A 23,823-nucleotide genomic window follows, 5' to 3' on the forward strand; every position below is an offset into this window, starting at 1 on the left:
GTGAATTTGCCATAAACTGAACCAGAGAGCTGCAATCGTGAAAACACAGAATATCTATGTTCCTATATTATGCAGGAAAAAGACAGAAAACAAAATGTTGGTGTCGGCCCCTTAAACCTCGGTAAGTAATGACGATTCTGCAAACGGTCAGCTATTTAAATAAAAATGTACCAACATCTTGTCAATCATACCGATGGACATCATAAAGTGATTAGACATCTGATTTGAATTCATTAATATGTCTACTTGAGATTGATCAGACCACTTTTTTAAAATTTTGTTCCTAAACTCCTATACATTTTGTTTGAATATTTAAAATTTTTCGAAATTTTAAATTAAAATTAAATACCCATCTTAAAATGTGGCCTGATCGATCTCAAGTAATTATATTAACAAATTCAAATTAGTATTCAGAAGTCTTATCGCGTTGTCTGGTCCATTGGTAAGATTGACAAAAAGTACATACAATGTACAAATTAACATAAATTGTTTAATGTTCACGAGCGTAACATGTACAGACTACAGTCACACACACTGTTCATCTCTTACAAAGCACACATTTAGAAGTCCTACATGCGTGCAATTTTAAAACTGTGAATTTTCAACTTAAATACTCAATACTTTGAACTCCTTAAAAACGGTTCATTTGCAATCCCCTTAATATAGCATTGTTCAACAATAACATGACGCCGGCTGGATACCAAGACTTAAGATAATATAATATTAAATGTATTCTAAAACTATATTTCAATATAGTTTGATTCACTCTAATTTTTAAACTAACGGTGCTAAATGTGACCAGCTCATCGTACATTTTCTATATAAGACGGAGAAAATAAAATGCCCGTGTTACGTCTTAAATCGTGGAGCTGCGATGTTCGCGAAGTTTCAAAAATGTAATGCCCGCGATTCTGTCTTATCACCATGTACCACGAAATAGTGAAAGTCGTTATCAAATAAATAACAACATAATATTATTATTTTTTCATATTATGCCGACTTTAAATTTGACTCGCTCGCGAATCACGATTATTTGAAATTTGAACAAAAAATACAGACAACAGAACAGTCGTACAGATTTCTATTCATACATTTTAATATAAAACCACCATGGATAAGTGTATTCTTTTCAGTAAAACATCCAAAGTATCGTCTCGCCACATTACGTACATTTTCATTTGTAAGTATTATTTTCTGGTTGTAATGATTATATTTCTTAATAATATGGAGTCAGTCTAATTTGCTAATTTGTTCACAAACATAGATTTCCGAAAAATCAATGAAATAGAAAGAAACGGTGGCTAAAAATGTTCGAATTAAATGATTGTCGCAATAATTTCTACATGACATAGAATCTGCGGCAGGTAATCATTTCACAATAATTAGTGATGGTAAACAATGCTCAGTAAATTATTAAACACGGTGTCAGAGGCTGTCTCAAAACATAATCCAAATCACTTGTCTGGGATAGAGAAGTAAAATAAATGTTAGTGATTCACGGCAATATTGGTACTACTCTGCGCACGACTAGTAAATCGCATCTAAGAGGTAAAATCATTTAACATAATTCATAATTAATTTGGTATTTATATATTTGTTACAACTTGACATTTTCAGAAAATTTAGTTTCTCCAACGATGAGCTAGAAGTAAATGAACAGACGAATAAAGGATTTAGAGGCCATGATTTTAATTCACTCAGAAAAGCCTTGGATACCCAATAATGTCTAATTCACACACACTTATGTAAGTATATCACTCGAGTATCCGATTTTAAACGTTTGCCAAGACCAAAAGTCACTTAATAGTTTATCGTTTTTAGTTCACACAGGGGATTATACTCATAATGTTTTTCAAAACTGAAATATATTATGATATGTACCACATACAAGGAACCGGGAAGTGGAGCCAATGCACTGACAAATTTTCAGACGTTGACTTTCTTGGAGATAATTCTACCGACTCAGATGAAGCCATACAATATTTGAGAGAATTATGAAACTTAAAGGTGAGAATATTGTTGATAGGTTTATATTCCAGATCTATTTTACTGTGGTATTAGCTAACATACCTGTTCACTGGACACATTGTATAATATCTAATTGTGTACGTGGTCAAAATAAATTAATAAATAAATGATTATATGTTACAATCTTAAAATATCCATGACTTGTTTTAAAAATAAAATACAAATATAACAAGTGCTTGCCCCTATAATGTTCTTTAAAAAATATTTTTGCTTTTAAGATTGATTATAACATTATGTCATATCACTCTAATATATTAAGACTAACGTTACAAAACTGGATCTACTGTACACACATTTGCATGTTGCGCGTTGTGCAATTAAAGTAGACAAACAGGTGCACTGACATATTTTTAACAAAGTTTTAATTTCTAGGTAATACAATTTTGCTGACCAAGAATCCAATTTTAACAACGCAGAGGGCCTCAACATATTTAAATTGCAAAGAAACACATAACTAGTTTGGACATTGGCATCTTTTCTGATGCAAAAGTGCATCTAGTTGGATGCGTTAAACAGGTATAGATTGAAAGATCCCAGTTGTTTTCAAATACATTGGGAAAAACAAAAAGATGATTGAGGTTAAATGATTATATTTTTGACAAATATTTATTTTCTTTTATTGGTAAAAAATACCTATGTATTAGATACATGATTTGTTCGCCGAATGTTCCTATTAGCATTTTCTATAAACCATACAATTTTTAAAACAATTTTACTCTGTTTCAGCTAGTTACGGGGATAGTACATTTCAATTTATTCGATTAGTTTTGTTTTTAAAATTTTTGTCAATAAAAAGTTCTTTGCTATGTCAAAGAGTTTGAAAATGTAATACGCGCATCCTATTATAGTTTTTATAATATCTGTTCACAAATATAATATATATACGTAGCCACAATTTTTCACAAGCATTTACAGATCACATTTCGACAAAATTCATCAACAACTTGCAAATTATGTTGTAGTTAAATATGTATTAAATGTTCAATTGTATATTTAGCTTATGCTTATAGTAAGAATTGATAAAAATTGATGATCATAGTAATATTATTTATGAAATTGAATTAAGTATGTAATTTATTGGTTTGCAGGTCGTCAAGCCCGTTCCCATTGACAACGAGGAAGGACAAACTTGTTTGAAAAAGAGTATGCAATTACCAAAAAGCTTCAGTGGCTGTTATTAAAATTCTTCAACTATCGACAATGGACATGATTGATGAAGACTTTTAAACTAGGTATATTCTGATAGGTACCTATTTCCTTTAATCTGTGTACTTATTTTACCTATGTTTCCCCCCCACCACCCATCAGAAAGTAATTAGTTAGTTTATTTAACAAAAGAAAACTGTACTTACTCACTGTGTTTGTGAATAAAATTATTTTGTCAATGACTAATTTAAGAAAACTTTATTTGTATAATGAAAAAAGAATAGTAGGTTCCTATATTTAAAATCATTATAAATTACACTATCATACTTTTAATATATTTGTCGTATCGATAGTTTATTATAGGTATTTTAAAATTTAAAAATAAATGACTAATGTAGTAATGTGTTGTAAATTATTGTTATACCTGCAGCAGTTATTTGTACATACTATGTAAGAAAAAAATAAATCATAATATGATATAAAATTTAACTGTAGCCATATAAAACAATTAAACATTTTGTTTTTCATGTCTATGGACTTAAGACTAATTAACTTCAAGTTTTTAACTTAATTTTTTCTGTGTTCATTAACTTGATCTATTTTAATATGATTAGAGGGCGGATTTGTATGATTTTACATATTTATCGTGGTTGATTGTATGATATTATGCTAATAGTGACCGCATAATTTGTTTCAAGACATTAACGATTTAAACTGTGAATCTTTTAGGATGCACAATACGAAAATTAACCAACTTTTTCCATTTTATTGACTTATTTAAGATTTTAATTGCATATTTCTGCGTTTTTTTTTAGACATTTTTGAATTGACTAATATTGACATTCTTCTATATGAGATAAAGAAATCTAATATGCTTCATGTCATTGTGATTCCAAATAAAAGAAATTTTTTACTGTTTTGTTGCAATTATTCCAGTAGTGGCATTTTAATCTTTTATATGTTTATTGCACCTTAATAGTAAAATAAATGTATATTATTTAATAAGAACTAAAAAAACACGATTCCTGCTATAGTAGTGCATGCAGATGACAGTAGTTACGGCTCTGAAGTTTTTTATTTGGGCCAAGGGTCGAACCGCTGCAATCGTATATATATATTTTGTATGAATTTCTAACTAAAAAATAGTTTTCAAATTTTCGTGATTTTTACGAATTTTGTCAAAATTCTGACTTCAGACGCTCATAAAAAACTATTGAGGATTTACGGCGAACTTTTTTTTTATTTCCACCAAAGACAAGGTACGAGGAACGTTGTATAGGCGTATTACATTCTCGAGTTATTGGACAGAGCGAAATTGTTTTCATCGACATAAATTATGAAAAAACTAAAATATTCGAACATTTCATATGTATATGAATACCTCGACACGAATCTAAAAATTTTGAAAACGTTACGGTTTTAAATTCTAATATAAACAACCAGTTCAAATTGCATGTATCTTTAGACATTTAATTTAGAGTAACACCACTTACACGAAAAATCAAAACCGATATTAGGTAGGTAGGTACGTAAAAACTCACGTTTTCCTAAATTTTTTTTTTGTTTTTCCAGGCGCTTTTGGCGACTAGGCTGGTACTGTTCATTTCGACATGCCCTATGCACCTACTAGATTCACTTTCCCACAGGAAAAGATGAAAAGCGAAGCATTATTTCGACTACCTACTTATCGTGTAGGTAGGTACACCGCCCCAAATAATAAAAATGTATTGCGCAGAACGTACATTCGCTAATAGTTTCAATATAGTTCGATTCACTCTAATTTTTAAACTAACGGTGCTAAATGTGACCCGCTCATCGTACATTTTCTATATAAGACGTAGACAATAAAATGCCCGTGTTACGTCTTAAATCGTGGAGCTGCGTCGTTCGCGAAGTTTCAAACATTTAATGCCCGCGATTCTGTCTTATCACCACGTACCACGAAATAGTAAAAGTCGTTATCAAATAAATAACAACAAAACATTATTATTTTTTCATATGCCGACTTTAAATTTGACTCGCTCGCGAATCGCGATTATTTGAAATTTGAACAAAAAATACAGACAACAGAACAGTCGTACAGATTTCTATTCATACATTTTAATATAAAATCGCCATGGATAAGTGTATTCCTTTCAGTAAAACATCCAAAGTATCGTCTCGCCACATTACGTACATTTTCATTTGTAAGTATTATTTTCTGGTTGTAATGATTATATTTCTTAATAATATGGAGTCAGTCTAATTTGCTAATTTGTTCACAAACATAGATTTCCGAAAAATCAATGAAATAGAAAGAAACGATGGCTAAAAATGTTCGAATTAAATGATTGTCGCAATAATTTCTACGTGGCATAGTATCTGCGGCAGGTAATCATTTCACAATAATTAGTGATGGTAAACAATGCTCAGTAAATTAGTAAACACGGTGTCACAGACTGTCTCAAAACATAATCCAAACCACTTGTCTGGGATAGAGAAGTAAAATAAATGTTAGTGATTCACGGCAATATTGGTACTGCTCTGCGCACGACTAGTAAATCGCATCTAAGAGGTAAAATCATTTAACATAATTCATAAATTTGGTATTTATATATTTGTTACAACTTGACATTTTCAGAAAATTTCCAACGATGAGCTAGTAGTAAATGAACAGACGAATAAAGGATTTAGAGGCCATGATTTTAATTCACCCAGAAAAGCCTTGGATACCCAATAATGTCTAATTCACACACACTTATGTAAGTATATCACTCAAGTATCCGATTTTAAACGTTTGCCAAGACCAAAAGTCACTTAATAGTTTATCGTTTTTAGTTCACACAGGGGATTATACTCATAATGTTTTTCAAAACTGAAATATATTACGATATGTACCACATACAAGGAACTGGGAAGTGGAGCCAATGCACTGACAGATTTTCAGACGTTGACTTTCTTGGAGATAATTCTACCGACTCAGATGAAGCCATACAATATTTGAGAGAATTATGAAACTTAAAGGTGAGAATATTGTTGATAGGTTTATATTCCAGATCTATTTTACTGTGGTATTAGCTAACATACCTGTTCACTGGACACATTGTATAATATCTAAATGTGTACGTGGTCAAAATAAATTAATAAATAAATGATTATATGTTACAATCTTAAAATATCCATAACTTGTTTTAAAAATAAAATACAAATATAACAAGTGCTTGCCCCTATAATGTTCTTTAAAAAATATTTTTGCTTTTAAGATTGATTATAACATTATGTCATATCACTCTAATATATTAAGACTAACGTTACAAAACTGGATCTACTGTACACACATTTGCATGTTGCACGTTGTGCAGTTAAAGTAGACAAACAGGTGCACTGACATATTTTTAACAAAGTTTTAATTTCTAGGTAATACAATTTTGCTGACGAAGAATCCAATTTTAACAACGCAGAGGGCCTCAACATATTTAAATTGCAAAGAAACACATAACTAATTTGGACATTGGTATCTTTTCTGATGCAAAAGTGCATCTAGTTGGATGCGTTAAACAGGTATAGATTGAATGATCCCAGTTGTTTTCAAATACATGGGGAAAAACTAAAAGATGATTGAGGAAAAATGATTATATTTTTGACAAACATTGATTTTGTTTTATTTGTTAAAAATACCTAGGTCTACATACATGATTTGTTCGCCAAATGTTCCTATTAGCGTTTTCTATACGCCACACATATTTTAAAACGATTTTACTCCTTTTGAGCTAGTTACGGGGATAATACATTTCATTTTTTCCATAAGTTTTGTCTTAAAAATGTTGTGTCAATAAAAAGTTCATTGCCATGTCAAAGAGTTTGAATATGTAGTACGGGTATCCTAGTATAGTTTCTATAATATATGTTCACAAATATAATATATACGTAGCCACCATTATTCATAAGCATTTACAGATCACATTTTGACAATATTCATCAACAATTTGCAAATTATTTTGTAGTTAAATATGTATTAAATGTTCAATTGTATATTTAGCTTATGCTCATATTAAGAATAGATAAAAATTGATGATCATAGTAATATTATTTATGAAATTGAATGAATTAAGTATGTAATTTATTGGTTTGCAGGTCGTCAAGCCCGTTCCCATTGACAACGAGGATGGACAAACTTGTTTGAAAAAAGAGCATGCAATTACCAAAAAGCTTCAGTGGCTGTTATTAAAATTCTTCAACTGTCGACAATGGACATGATTTATGAAGACTTTTAAACTAGGTATATTCTGATAGGTACCTATTATTTCCTTTAATTTGTGTACATATTTTACCTATGTTTCCCCCCACCACCCATCAGAAAGTAATTAGTTAGTTTATTTAACAAAAGAAAACTGTACCAACTCACTGTGTTTGTGAATAAAATTATTTTGTCAATGACTAATTTAAGAAAACTTTATTTTTAAATTTTATAATGAAAAAAGAATAGTAGGTTCCTATATTTAAAATCATTATAAATTACACTATCATACTTTTAATATATTTGTCGTATCGATAGTTTATTATACGTATTTAAAAAAATTTAAAAATAAATGACTAATGTAGTAATGTGTTGTAAATTATTGTTATACCTGCAGCAGTTATTTGTACATACTATGTAAGAAAAAAATAAATCATAATATGATATAAAATTTAACTGTAGCCATATAAAACAATTAAACATTTTGTTTTTCATGTCTATGGACTTAAGACTAATTAACTTCAAGTTTTTAACTTAATTTTTTCTGTGTTCATTAACTTGATCTATTTTAATATGATTAGAGGGCGGATTTGTATGATTTTACATATTTATCGTGGTTGATTGTATGATATTATGCTAATAGTGACCGCATAATTTGTTTCAAGACATTAACGATTTAAACTGTGAATCTTTTAGGATGCACAATACGAAAATTAACCAACTTTTTCCATTTTATTGACTTATTTAAGATTTTAATTGCATATTTCTGTGTTTTTTTTTAAACATTATTGAATTGACTAATATTGACATTTTTCTATATGAGATTAAGAAATCTAATATGCTTCATGTCATTGTGATTCCAAAATAAAGAAATTTTTTACTGTTTTGTTGCAATTATTCCAGTAGTGGCATTTTAATTCTTTATATGTTTATTGTACCATAATAATAAAATAAATGTATATTATTAAATTTAATAAGAACTTAAAAAACACGATTCCTAGTAGTGCATGCAGATGACAGTAGTTACGGCTCTGAAGTTTTTTATTTGGGCCACGGGTCGAACCACTGCAATCGTATATATATATATATATTTTGTATGAATTTCTAACTAAAAAATAGTTTTCAAATTTTCGTGATTTTTACGAATTTTGTCAAAATTCTGACTTCAGACGCTCATAAAAAACTATTGAGGATTTACGGCGAACTTTTTTTTTATTTCCACCAAAGACAAGGTACGAGGAACGTTGTATAGGCGTATTACATTCTCGAGTTATTGGACAGAGCGAAATTGTTTTCATCGACATAAATTATGAAAAAACTAAAATATTCGAACATTTCATATGTATATGAATACCTCGACACGAATCTAAAAATTTTGAAAACGTTACGGTTTTAAATTCTAATATAAACAACCAGTTCAAATTGCATGTATCTTTAGACATTTAATTTAGAGTAACACCACTTACACGAAAAATCAAAACCGATATTAGGTAGGTAGGTACGTAAAAACTCACGTTTTCCTAAATTTTTTTTTTGTTTTTCCAGGCGCTTTTGGCGACTAGGCTGGTACTGTTCATTTCGACATGCCCTATGCACCTACTAGATTCACTTTCCCACAGGAAAAGATGAAAAGCGAAGCATTATTTCGACTACCTACTTATCGTGTAGGTAGGTACACCGCCCCAAATAATAAAAATGTATTGCGCAGAACGTACATTCGCTAATAGTTTCAATATAGTTCGATTCACTCTAATTTTTAAACTAACGGTGCTAAATGTGACCCGCTCATCGTACATTTTCTATATAAGACGTAGACAATAAAATGCCCGTGTTACGTCTTAAATCGTGGAGCTGCGTCGTTCGCGAAGTTTCAAACATTTAATGCCCGCGATTCTGTCTTATCACCACGTACCACGAAATAGTAAAAGTCGTTATCAAATAAATAACAACAAAACATTATTATTTTTTCATATGCCGACTTTAAATTTGACTCGCTCGCGAATCGCGATTATTTGAAATTTGAACAAAAAATACAGACAACAGAACAGTCGTACAGATTTCTATTCATACATTTTAATATAAAATCGCCATGGATAAGTGTATTCCTTTCAGTAAAACATCCAAAGTATCGTCTCGCCACATTACGTACATTTTCATTTGTAAGTATTATTTTCTGGTTGTAATGATTATATTTCTTAATAATATGGAGTCAGTCTAATTTGCTAATTTGTTCACAAACATAGATTTCCGAAAAATCAATGAAATAGAAAGAAACGATGGCTAAAAATGTTCGAATTAAATGATTGTCGCAATAATTTCTACGTGGCATAGTATCTGCGGCAGGTAATCATTTCACAATAATTAGTGATGGTAAACAATGCTCAGTAAATTAGTAAACACGGTGTCACAGACTGTCTCAAAACATAATCCAAACCACTTGTCTGGGATAGAGAAGTAAAATAAATGTTAGTGATTCACGGCAATATTGGTACTGCTCTGCGCACGACTAGTAAATCGCATCTAAGAGGTAAAATCATTTAACATAATTCATAAATTTGGTATTTATATATTTGTTACAACTTGACATTTTCAGAAAATTTCCAACGATGAGCTAGAAGTAAATGAACAGACGAATAAAGGATTTAGAGGCCATGATTTTAATTCACCCAGAAAAGCCTTGGATACCCAATAATGTCTAATTCACACACACTTATGTAAGTATATCACTCAAGTATCCGATTTTAAACGTTTGCCAAGACCAAAAGTCACTTAATAGTTTATCGTTTTTAGTTCACACAGGGGATTATACTCATAATGTTTTTCAAAACTGAAATATATTACGATATGTACCACATACAAGGAACTGGGAAGTGGAGCCAATGCACTGACAGATTTTCAGACGTTGACTTTCTTGGAGATAATTCTACCGACTCAGATGAAGCCATACAATATTTGAGAGAATTATGAAACTTAAAGGTGAGAATATTGTTGATAGGTTTATATTCCAGATCTATTTTACTGTGGTATTAGCTAACATACCTGTTCACTGGACACATTGTATAATATCTAAATGTGTACGTGGTCAAAATAAATTAATAAATAAATGATTATATGTTACAATCTTAAAATATCCATAACTTGTTTTAAAAATAAAATACAAATATAACAAGTGCTTGCCCCTATAATGTTCTTTAAAAAATATTTTTGCTTTTAAGATTGATTATAACATTATGTCATATCACTCTAATATATTAAGACTAACGTTACAAAACTGGATCTACTGTACACACATTTGCATGTTGCACGTTGTGAAATTAAAGTAGACAAACAGGTGCACTGACATATTTTTAACAAAGTTTTAATTTCTAGGTAATACAATTTTGCTGACAAAGAATCCAATTTTAACAACGCAGAGGGCCTCAACATATTTAAATTGCAAAGAAACACATAACTAATTTGGACATTGGTATCTTTTCTGATGCAAAAGTGCATCTAGTTGGATGCGTTAAACAGGTATAGATTGAATGATCCCAGTTGTTTTCAAATACATGGGGAAAAACTAAAAGATGATTGAGGAAAAATGATTATATTTTTGACAAACATTGATTTTGTTTTATTTGTTAAAAATACCTAGGTCTACATACATGATTTGTTCGCCAAATGTTCCTATTAGCGTTTTCTATACGCCACACATATTTTAAAACGATTTTACTCCTTTTGAGCTAGTTACGGGGATAATACATTTCATTTTTTCCATAAGTTTTGTCTTTAAAATGTTGTGTCAATAAAAAGTTCTTTGCCATGTCAAAGAGTTTGAATATGTAGTACGGGTATCCTAGTATAGTTTCTATAATATATGTTCACAAATATAATATATACGTAGCCACCATTATTCATAAGCATTTACAGATCACATTTTGACAATATTCATCAACAATTTGCAAATTATTTTGTAGTTAAATACGTATTAAATGTTCAATTGTATATTTAGCTTATGCTCATATTAAGAATTGATAAAAATTGATGATCATAGTAATATTATTTATGAAATTGAATTAAGTATGTAATTTATTGGTTTGCAGGTCGTCGAGCACGTTCCCATTGACAACGAGGAAGGACAAACTTGTTTGAAAAAAGAGTATGCAATTACCAAAAAGCTTCAGTGGCTGTTATTAAAATTCTTCAACCATCGACAATGGACATGATTGATGAAGACTTTTAAACTAGGTATATTCTGATAGGTACCTATTTCTTTTAATTTGTGTACTTATTTTACCTATGTTTCCCCCCACCACCCATCAGAAAGTAATTAGTTAGTTTATTTAACAAAAGAAAACTGTACCTACTCACTGTGTTTGTGAATAAAATTATTTTGTCAATGACTAATTTAAGAAAACTTTATTTTTAAATTGTATAATGAAAAAAGAATAGTAGGTTCCTATATTTAAAATCATTATAATTTACACTATCATACTTTTAATATATTTGTCGTATCGATAGTTTATTATAGGTATTTTAAAATTTAAAAATAAATGACTAATGTAGTAATGTGTTGTAAATTATTGTTATACCTGCAGCAGTTATTTGTACATACTATGTAAGAAAAAAATAAATCATAATATGATATAAAATTTAACTGTAGCCATATAAAACAATTAAACATTTTGTTTTTCATGTCTATGGACTTAAGACTAATTAACTTCAAGTTTTTAACTTAATTTTTTCTGTGTTCATTAACTTGATCTATTTTAATATGATTAGAGGGCGGATTTGTATGATTTTACATATTTATCGTGGTTGATTGTATGATATTATGCTAATAGTGACCGCATAATTTGTTTCAAGACATTAACGATTTAAACTGTGAATCTTTTAGGATGCACAATACGAAAATTAACCAACTTTTTCCATTTTATTGACTTATTTAAGATTTTAATTGCATATTTCTGCGTTTTTTTTTAGACATTTTTGAATTGACTAATATTGACATTCTTCTATATGAGATAAAGAAATCTAATATGCTTCATGTCATTGTGATTCCAAATAAAAGAAATTTTTTACTGTTTTGTTGCAATTATTTCAGTAGTGGCGTTTTAATTTTTTATATGTTTATTGCACCTTAATAGTAAAATAAATGTATATTATTTAATAAGAACTTAAAAAACACGATTCCTATAGTAGTGCATGCAGATGACAGTAGTTACGGCTCTGGAGTTTTTTATTTGGGCCAAGGGTCGAACCCCTGCAATCGTATATATATATTTTGTATGAATTTCTAAGGTTATTAATATGTAATTTCGTCCAAATTTGAACTTAACATGACTATAAAAATAAACTGTGCTAATGTAACTCTTAGAATTTTTGGTAACAGAATTAAATATTTACGTAGAATCTTGTTTTAAATGTTCAATCCTTAGATATAAAAGTTGAACATTTTATAAATTTTTAACTACAAAATAATTATTGAATTTTAAATTTGATAAATTTTGTCAACATTTCAACTTCAAATGCTTATAAAAAATAATTGTGCCTATGTAATTTTAATATTTTTCAACTGCTATTGTAAAAATATATCAGGAGCATTGTATTAATTGTTTACACTTTTTGGCCCAATTGATAAAACTTTATTGATATTTATAGAAAAAAAAACTAAAAAAATTGAAAACTTACAATGTCCGTGAACAGCTCAAAAAGAGTCAAAATATTTTCAAATTTTTATCGTGTATAGAAAATTCTAATATAAACATTCAGTGAAATTTTCAAGTTTCTACAGTCATTCGTTTTTTCATTAAAATAAAATAAGAAAATCGTAAGAAATCGAGTGAATATCAAATGTTGTAAAAATATGAATTTCAAACGCTCATAAAAATTTTATTTGAGTTTCTTATAGACATTTTTTTTTTTGATAAAGGTAGATTAACCTATAAGGTATCTTGTATTACATTTTTAAATCTTAGTTCTAAGAAGAAAAATTTTTACGAATTTTTAACTCAAAATAATTTGCGAATTTTCGTGATTTTTACATATTTTGTCAATTTTTGAACTTTAAATGCTAATAAAAAAAAACTGTGACTAAGGATTTTTAATATTTTTCAAATCTCATTGTAACAATATAGTAGGCGCCTTGTATTAAATTTTCAAGTATTTTTACTCAACAAATAAAGTTTTATTGACATTCATAGAAAAAACCAAAATCAATTACCTCGAAAACAGATTTTGCGCAAAAATTCCCGTTTTTCCTTAATTTTTCTTTTGTTTTTCACGGCGCTTTTGAAAACTATTGGAAAAATTTTACTTTTGACCCCCCAAAGTACCAACTAGATTCACTTTCCTATTAGAAAAGGTACTGTTGAATAAAATCCAAACACTTTTACTGTCCTAAAAGTTGATGATCGTGCCACTCAGAATATAAAAACTAAAAAAAAAAAAGAAAATTGAAAATAGTCGTTAACAGCTCAAAACGAAACAAAATATTATCAAGTATGAGAATTTATAAAAATAAACACATGGTGTAAATTTCAAGTAGGACTTATCTACGCTTATTGATTTTTGAATTGCAACAAAATAAGAAAATCGCCAGATGAGAAATCGAATGTAAATATTTGAACTTCGAATTCTCCTAAAAATTTTTATTTGACACGCCAGAAGACAGTTTTTTTTCTACGTCAAGGAAAAAAAAACTTATGAGGAATCTTGTTTTAAACTTTTAAATCTTACATTTCAAAATAAAAATTTTATGAATTTCTAACTCCAAAATATTTGCAAATTTTTGTGATTTTTACGTATTCCATCAAAATTTGAACTTTAAATGCTTATAAAAATAAATAATAACTGCTGTCATAACTAGGTACAAATGAGGAACCAGATTGTATTAACTATTCATAAGTATCTTAGGTATACAAAGAAAATTTAACTATCCCAGGTGGCGACTTTCTTTGCCTAGGATATATTATATTACATTTATATGCTTATTATTAATAGGGTAGGTAGCTGATTGTATTGAATAATTAATATCATATTTGTATATTACAATAAACTTGAAAAGATTCATGTACCGACAAATAATATTCGGTTCTAAATTCTAATGTAAACAATCAGTGAAAATTGCATGTATCTACAGACATTTAATTTAGAGTAACACCACTTACACGAAAAATCAAAACCGATGATATTAAGTAGGTACGTAAAAACTCACGTTTTTTTTTTGTTTTTCCAGGCGCTTTTGGCGACTAGGCAGGTACTGTTCATTTCGACATGCCCTATGCGCCTACTATAGATTCACTTTCCCACAGGAAAAGATGAAAAGCGAAGCATTATTTCGACTACCTACTTATCGTGTAGGTACACCGCCCCAAATAATAAAAATGTATTACGCAGAACGTACATTCGCTAATAGTTTCAATATAGTTCGATTCACTCTAATTTTTAAACTAACGGTGCTAAATGTGACCCGCTCATCGTACATTTTCTATATAAGACGTAGACAATAAAATGCCCGTGTTACGTCTTAAATCGTGGAGCTGCGTCGTTCGCGAAGTTTCAAAAATTTAATGCCCGCGATTCTGTCTTATCACCATGCACCACGAAATAGTATAAGTCGTTATCAAATAAATAACAACATAACATTATTATTTTTTCATATTATGCCGACTTTAAATTTGACTCGCTCGCGAATCGCGATTATTTGAAATTTGAACAAAAAATACAGACAACAGAACAGTCGTACAGATTTCTATTCATACATTTTAATATAAAATCACCATGGATAAGTGTATTCTTTTCAGTAAAACATCCAAAGTATCGTCTCGCCACATTACGTACATTTTAATTTGTAAGTATTATTTTCTGGTTGTAATGATTATATTTCTTAATAATATGGAGTCAGTCTAATTTGCAAATTTGTTCACAAACATAGATTTCCGAAAAATCAATGAAATAGAAAGAAACGATGGCTAAAAATGTTCGAATTAAATGATTGTCGCAATAATTTCTACGTGGCATAGAATCTGCGGCAGGTAATCATTTCACAATAATTAGTGATTGTAAACAATGCTCAGTAAATTAGTAAACACGGTGTCACAGACTGTCTCAAAACATAATCCAAACCACTTGTCTGGGATAGAGAAGTAAAATAAATGTTAGTGATTCACGGCAATATTGGTACTACTCTGCGCACGACTAGTAAATCGCATCTAAGAGGTAAAATCATTTAACATAATTCATAAATTTGGTATTTATATATTTGTTACAACTTGACATTTTCAGAAAATTTAGTTTCTCCAACGATGAGCTAGAAGTAAATGAACAGACGAATAAAGGATTTAGAGGCCATGATTTTAATTCACTCAGAAAAGCCTTGGATACCCAATAATGTCTAATTCACACACACTTATGTAAGTATATCACTCGAGTATCCGATTTTAAACGTTTGCCAAGACCAAAAGTCACTTAATAGTTTATCGTTTTTAGTTCACACAGGGGATTATACTCATAATGTTTTTCAAAACTGAAATATATTACGATATGTACCACATACAAGGAACTGGGAAGTGGAGCCAATGCACTGACAGATTTTCAGACGTTGACTTTCTTGGAGATAATTCTACAGACTCAGATGAAGCCATACAATATTTGAGAGAATTATGAAACTTAAAGGTGAGAATATTGTTGATAGGTTTATATTTCAGATCTATTTTACTGTGGTATTAGCTAACATACCTGTTCACTGGACACATTGTATAATATCTAATTGTGTACGTGGTCAAAATAAATTAATAAACAAATGATTATATGTTACAATCTTAAAATATCCATAACTTGTTTTAAAAATAAAATACAAATATAACAAGTGCTTGCCCCTATGATGTTCTTTAAAAAATATTTTTGCTTTTAAGATTGATTATAACATTATGTCATATCACTCTAATATATTAAGAATAACGTTACAAAACTGGATCTACTGTACACACATTTGCATGTTGCACGTTGTGCTATTAAAGTAGACAAACAGGTGCACTGACATATTTTTAACAAAGTTTTAATTTCTAGGTAATACAATTTTGCTGGCGAAGAATCCAATTTTAACAACGCAGAGGGCCTCAACATATTTAAATTGCAAAGAAACACATAACTAGTTTGGACATTGGTATCTTTTCTGATGCGAAAGTGCATCTAGTTGGATGCGTTAAACAGGTATAGATTGAATGATCCCAGTTGTTTTCAAATACATGGGGAAAAACAAAAAGATGATTGAGGAAAAATGATTATATTTTTGACAAACATTGATTTTGTTTTATTTGTTAAAAATACCTAGGTCTACATACATGATTTGTTCGCCAAATGTTCCTATTAGCGTTTTCTATACGCCACACATATTTTAAAACGATTTTACTCCTTTTGAGCTGGTTACGGGGATAATACATTTCATTTTTTCCATAAGTTTTGTCTTTAAAATGTTGTGTCAATAAAAAGTTCTTTGCCATGTCAAAGAGTTTGAATATGTAGTACGGGTATCCTAGTATAGTTTCTATAATATATGTTCACAAATATAATATATACGTAGCCACCATTATTCATAAGCATTTACAGATCACATTTCGACAATATTCATCAACAATTTGCAAATTATTTTGTAGTTAAATATGTAATAAATGTTCAATTGTATATTTAGCTTATGCTCATATTAAGAATTGATAAAAATTGATGATCATAGTAATATTATTTATGAAATTGAATTAAGTATGTAATTTATTGGTTTGCAGGTCGTCGAGCACGTTCCCATTGACAACGAGGAAGGACAAACTTGTTTGAAAAAAGAGTATGCAATTACCAAAAGGCTTCAGTGGCTGTTATTAAAATTCTTCAACCATCGACAATGGACATGATTGATGAAGACTTTTAAACTAGGTATATTCTGATAGGTACCTATTTCCTTTAATTTGTGTACTTATTTTACCTATGTTTCCCCCCACCACCCATCAGAAAGTAATTAGTTAGTTTATTTAACAAAAGAAAACTGTACCTACTCACTGTGTTTGTGAATAAAATTATTTTGTCAATGACTAATTTAAGAAAACTTTATTTTTAAATTGTATAATGAAAAAAGAATAGTAGGTACCTATATTTAAAATCATTATAAATTACACTATCATACTTTTAATATATTTGTCGTATCGATAGTTTATTATACGTATTTTAAAATTTAAAAATAAATGACTAACGTAGTAATGTGTTGTAAATTATTGTTATACCTGCAGCAGTTATTTGTACATACTATGTAAGAAAAAAATAAATCATAATATAATATAAAATTTAACTGTAGCCATATAAAACATTTTGTTTTTCATGTCTATGGACTTAAGACTAATTAACTTCAAGTTTTTAACTTAATTTTTTGTGTGTTCATTAACTTGATCTATTTTAATATGATTAGAGGGCGGATTTGTATGATTTTACATATTTATCGTGGTTGATTGTATGATATTATGCTAATAGTGACCGCATAATTTGTTTCAAGGCATTAACGATTTAAACTGTGAATCTTTTAGGCTGCACAATACGAAAATTAACCAACTTTTTCCATTTTATTGACTTATTTAAGATTTTAATTGCATATTTCTGCGTTTTTTTTTTTTGAATTGACTAATATTGACATTTTTCTATATGAGATAAAGAAATCTAATATGCTTCATGTCATTGTGATTCCAAATAAAAGACATTTTTTACTGTTTTGTTGCAATTATTCCAGTAGTGGCGTTTTAATTTTTTATATGTTTATTGTACCTTAATAGTAAAATAAATGTATATTATTTAATAAGAACTTAAAAAACACGATTCCTATAGTAGTGCATGCAGATGACAGTAGTTACGGCTCTGGAGTTTTTTATTTGGGCCAAGGGTCGAACCCCTGCAATCGTATATATATATTTTGTATGAATTTCTAAGGTTATTAATATGTAATTTCGTCCAAATTTGAACTTAACATGACTATAAAAATAAACTGTGCTAATGTAACTCTTAGAATTTTTGGTAACAGAATTAAATATTTACGTAGAATCTTGTTTTAAATGTTCAATCCTTAGATATAAAAGTTGAACATTTTATAAATTTTTAACTACAAAATAATTATTGAATTTTAAATTTGATAAATTTTGTCAACATTTCAACTTCAAATGCTTATAAAAAATAATTGTGCCTATGTAATTTTAATATTTTTCAACTGCTATTGTAAAAATATATCAGGAGCATTGTATTAATTGTTTACACTTTTTGGCCCAATTGATAAAACTTTATTGATATTTATAGAAAAAAAAACTAAAAAAATTGAAAACTTACAATGTCCGTGAACAGCTCAAAAAGAGTCAAAATATTTTCAAATTTTTATCGTGTATAGAAAATTCTAATATAAACATTCAGTGAAATTTTCAAGTTTCTACAGTCATTCGTTTTTTCATTACAATAAAATAAGAAAATCGTAAGAAATCGAGTGAATATCAAATGTTGTAAAAATATGAATTTCAAACGCTCATAAAAATTTTATTTGTGTTTCTTAAAGACATTTTTTTTTTGATAAAGGTAGATTAACCTATAAGGTATCTTGTATTACATTTTTAAATCTTAGTTCTAAGAAGAAAAATTTTTACGAATTTTTAACTCAAAATAATTTGCGAATTTTCGTGATTTTTACATATTTTGTCAATTTTTGAACTTTAAATGCTAATAAAAAAAAACTGTGACTAAGGATTTTTAATATTTTTCAAATCTCATTGTAACAATATAGTAGGCGCCTTGTATTAAATTTTCAAGTATTTTTACTCAACAAATAAAGTTTTATTGACATTCATAGAAAAAACCAAAATCAATTACCTCGAAAACAGATTTTGCGCAAAAATTAATATTGACATTTTTCTATATGAGATAAAGAAATCTAATATGCTTCATGTCATTGTGATTCCAAATAAAAGACATTTTTTACTGTTTTGTTGCAATTATTCCAGTAGTGGCGTTTTAATTTTTTATATGTTTATTGTACCTTAATAGTAAAATAAATGTATATTATTTAATAAGAACTTAAAAAACACGATTCCTATAGTAGTGCATGCAGATGACAGTAGTTACGGCTCTGAAGTTTTTTATTTGGGCCAAGGGTCGAACCCCTGCTATCGTATATATATATTTTGTATGAATTTCTAAGGTTATTAATATGTAATTTCGTCCAAATTTGAACTTAACATGACTATAAAAATAAACTGTGCTAATGTAACTCTTAGAATTTTTGGTAACAGAATTAAATATTTACGTAGAATCTTGTTTTAAATGTTCAATCCTTAGATATAAAAGTTGAACATTTTATAAATTTTTAACTACAAAATAATTATTGAATTTTAAATTTGATAAATTTTGTCAACATTTCAACTTCAAATGCTTATAAAAAATAATTGTGCCTATGTAATTTTAATATTTTTCAACTGCTATTGTAAAAATATATCAGGAGCATTGTATTAATTGTTTACACTTTTTGGCCCAATTGATAAAACTTTATTGATATTTATAGAAAAAAAAACTAAAAAAATTGAAAACTTACAATGTCCGTGAACAGCTCAAAAAGAGTCAAAATATTTTCAAATTTTTATCGTGTATAGAAAATTCTAATATAAACATTCAGTGAAATTTTCAAGTTTCTACAGTCATTCGTTTTTTCATTACAATAAAATAAGAAAATCGTAAGAAATCGAGTGAATATCAAATGTTGTAAAAATATGAATTTCAAACGCTCATAAAAATTTTATTTGAGTTTCTTATAGACATTTTTTTTTTGATAAAGGTAGATTAACCTATAAGGTATCTTGTATTACATTTTTAAATCTTAGTTCTAAGAAGAAAAATTTTTACGAATTTTTAACTCAAAATAATTTGCGAATTTTCGTGATTTTTACATATTTTGTCAATTTTTGAACTTTAAATGCTAATAAAAAAAAACTGTGACTAAGGATTTTTAATATTTTTCAAATCTCATTGTAACAATATAGTAGGCGCCTTGTATTAAATTTTCAAGTATTTTTACTCAACAAATAAAGTTTTATTGACATTCATAGAAAAAACCAAAATCAATTACCTCGAAAACAGATTTTGCGCAAAAATTAATATTGACATTTTTCTATATGAGATAAAGAAATCTAATATGCTTCATGTCATTGTGATTCCAAATAAAAGACATTTTTTACTGTTTTGTTGCAATTATTCCAGTAGTGGCGTTTTAATTTTTTATATGTTTATTGTACCTTAATAGTAAAATAAATGTATATTATTTAATAAGAACTTAAAAAACACGATTCCTATAGTAGTGCATGCAGATGACAGTAGTTACGGCTCTGGAGTTTTTTATTTGGGCCAAGGGTCGAACCCCTGCAATCGTATATATATATTTTGTATGAATTTCTAAGGTTATTAATATGTAATTTCGTTCAAATTTGAACTTAACATGACTATAAAAATAAACTGTGCTAATGTAACTCTTAGAATTTTTGGTAACAGAATTAAATATTTACGTAGAATCTTGTTTTAAATGTTCAATCCTTAGATATAAAAGTTGAACATTTTATAAATTTTTAACTACAAAATAATTATTGAATTTTAAATTTGATAAATTTTGTCAACATTTCAACTTCAAATGCTTATAAAAAATAATTGTGCCTATGTAATTTTAATATTTTTCAACTGCTATTGTAAAAATATATCAGGAGCATTGTATTAATTGTTTACACTTTTTGGCCCAATTGATAAAACTTTATTGATATTTATAGAAAAAAAAACTAAAAAAATTGAAAACTTACAATGTCCGTGAACAGCTCAAAAAGAGTCAAAATATTTTCAAATTTTTATCGTGTATAGAAAATTCTAATATAAACATTCAGTGAAATTTTCAAGTTTCTACAGTCATTCGTTTTTTCATTACAATAAAATAAGAAAATCGTAAGAAATCGAGTGAATATCAAATGTTGTAAAAATATGAATTTCAAACGCTCATAAAAATTTTATTTGAGTTTCTTATAGACATTTTTTTTTTGATAAAGGTAGATTAACCTATAAGGTATCTTGTATTACATTTTTAAATCTTAGTTCTAAGAAGAAAAATTTTTACGAATTTTTAACTCAAAATAATTTGCGAATTTTCGTGATTTTTACATATTTTGTCAATTTTTGAACTTTAAATGCTAATAAAAAAAAACTGTGACTAAGGATTTTTAATATTTTTCAAATCTCATTGTAACAATATAGTAGGCGCCTTGTATTAAATTTTCAAGTATTTTTACTCAACAAATAAAGTTTTATTGACATTCATAGAAAAAACCAAAATCAATTACCTCGAAAACAGATTTTGCGTAAAAATTCCCGTTTTTCCTTAATTTTTCTTTTGTTTTTCACGGCGCTTTTGAAAACTATTGGAAAAATTTTACTTTTGACCCCCCAAAGTACCAACTAGATTCACTTTCCTATTAGAAAAGGTACTGTTGAATAAAATCCAAACACTTTTACTGTCCTAAAAGTTGATGATCGTGCCACTCAGAATATAAAAACTAAAAAAAAAAAGAAAATTGATAATAGTCGTTAACAGCTCAAAACGAAACAAAATATTATCAAGTATGAGAATTTATAAAAATAAACACATGGTGTAAATTGACTAATATTGACATTTTTCTATATGAGATAAAGAAATCTAATATGCTTCATGTCATTGTGATTCCAAATAAAAGACATTTTTTACTGTTTTGTTGCAATTATTCCAGTAGTGGCGTTTTAATTTTTTATATGTTTATTGTACCTTAATAGTAAAATAAATGTATATTATTTAATAAGAACTTAAAAAACACGATTCCTATAGTAGTGCATGCAGATGACAGTAGTTACGGCTCTGGAGTTTTTTATTTGGGCCAAGGGTCGAACCCCTGCAATCGTATATATATATTTTGTATGAATTTCTAAGGTTATTAATATGTAATTTCGTTCAAATTTGAACTTAACATGACTATAAAAATAAACTGTGCTAATGTAACTCTTAGAATTTTTGGTAACAGAATTAAATATTTACGTAGAATCTTGTTTTAAATGTTCAATCCTTAGATATAAAAGTTGAACATTTTATAAATTTTTAACTACAAAATAATTATTGAATTTTAAATTTGATAAATTTTGTCAACATTTCAACTTCAAATGCTTATAAAAAATAATTGTGCCTATGTAATTTTAATATTTTTCAACTGCTATTGTAAAAATATATCAGGAGCATTGTATTAATTGTTTACACTTTTTGGCCCAATTGATAAAACTTTATTGATATTTATAGAAAAAAAAACTAAAAAAATTGAAAACTTACAATGTCCGTGAACAGCTCAAAAAGAGTCAAAATATTTTCAAATTTTTATCGTGTATAGAAAATTCTAATATAAACATTCAGTGAAATTTTCAAGTTTCTACAGTCATTCGTTTTTTCATTACAATAAAATAAGAAAATCGTAAGAAATCGAGTGAATATCAAATGTTGTAAAAATATGAATTTCAAACGCTCATAAAAATTTTATTTGAGTTTCTTATAGACATTTTTTGTTTGACAAAGGTAGATAATCTTATAAGGAATCTTGTATCACATTTTAAAATCTTAGCTCTAAAAAGAAAAATTTTTACGAATTATAAACTCAACATAATTAGGTAATTTTCGGGATTTTTCCATATTTTGTCAATTTTTGAACTTTAAATGCTAATAAAAAAAAACTGTGACTAAGGATTTTTAATATTTTTCAAATGTCATTGTAACAATATACTAGGAACCTTTTATTAAATTTTCAAGGTTTTTTAATCAACAAATATAATTTTATTGATATTTTTAGAGAAAAACTAAAAAAAAATGAAAACTGACAATGTCCGTAAAGAGCTCAAAATAAGTCAAAATATTTTGAAAATATTATGGTGTATAGAAAATGCTAATATAAACATTCAGTCAAAATTTCATGTATCTACGTTCATTTTTTTTAAAGTTACACCAAAAACCAAATTCAATTTTGTGAAAAATCGATTTTGCATAAAAATTCCCGTTTTTCCTTAATTTTTCTTTGGTTTTTCTTTGCGCTTTTGAAAATTACTGGGAACTTTGACCTCCCCAATGCACCAACGATATTCACTTTCCAATCGAACAAGATACTGAAGTTGAAAATCGAAGCATCATTTCGACCACTTATCGTGTACACAGACACATAAAAAAAAAAAAATGGCGGGTAAGTCGTGGATGTCGCTCTGCTGTACAGTAGGTTACAAGTGGGTTACTGTAATGGATGGAATTAAATTTGAATCCAATGATATTATATCATTGTATACGAAAAACGATTCTGAACGGAGATGATTTGTCAGTCTAGGATATATTATTTTTAAAGAAAAACTTA

At 28.1% G+C, this 23,823-nt stretch overlaps 4 long non-coding RNA genes across 4 annotated transcripts; all 4 read left to right on the forward strand.

The window, feature by feature from the left end:
• The first annotated feature begins 981 nt into the window (after positions 1-981).
• Positions 982-3,519, forward strand: LOC103311515. The gene is made up of 5 exons (XR_511249.3): positions 982-1,548; positions 1,618-1,745; positions 1,822-2,007; positions 2,401-2,544; positions 3,117-3,519. It is a non-coding gene; the product is annotated as an uncharacterized LOC103311515 (long non-coding RNA).
• A 178-nt stretch (positions 3,520-3,697) lies between these two features.
• LOC103311511 lies at positions 3,698-7,628 on the forward strand. Its single transcript, XR_511248.3, has 6 exons — positions 3,698-5,360; positions 5,445-5,728; positions 5,795-5,915; positions 5,992-6,177; positions 6,571-6,714; positions 7,288-7,628. It is a non-coding gene; the product is annotated as an uncharacterized LOC103311511 (long non-coding RNA).
• A 937-nt stretch (positions 7,629-8,565) lies between these two features.
• Positions 8,566-11,815, forward strand: LOC103311509. Its single transcript, XR_511245.3, has 6 exons — positions 8,566-9,549; positions 9,634-9,917; positions 9,984-10,104; positions 10,181-10,366; positions 10,760-10,903; positions 11,473-11,815. It is a non-coding gene; the product is annotated as an uncharacterized LOC103311509 (long non-coding RNA).
• A 3,202-nt stretch (positions 11,816-15,017) lies between these two features.
• Positions 15,018-17,494, forward strand: LOC103311504. The gene is made up of 6 exons (XR_511244.3): positions 15,018-15,221; positions 15,306-15,589; positions 15,656-15,783; positions 15,860-16,045; positions 16,439-16,582; positions 17,152-17,494. It is a non-coding gene; the product is annotated as an uncharacterized LOC103311504 (long non-coding RNA).
• The last annotated feature ends 6,329 nt before the right edge of the window (positions 17,495-23,823 follow it).

The sequence above is a fragment of the Acyrthosiphon pisum genome, chromosome X, assembly GCF_005508785.2.
Source record: "Acyrthosiphon pisum isolate AL4f chromosome X, pea_aphid_22Mar2018_4r6ur, whole genome shotgun sequence".
Taxonomy (NCBI): domain Eukaryota; kingdom Metazoa; phylum Arthropoda; class Insecta; order Hemiptera; family Aphididae; genus Acyrthosiphon; species Acyrthosiphon pisum.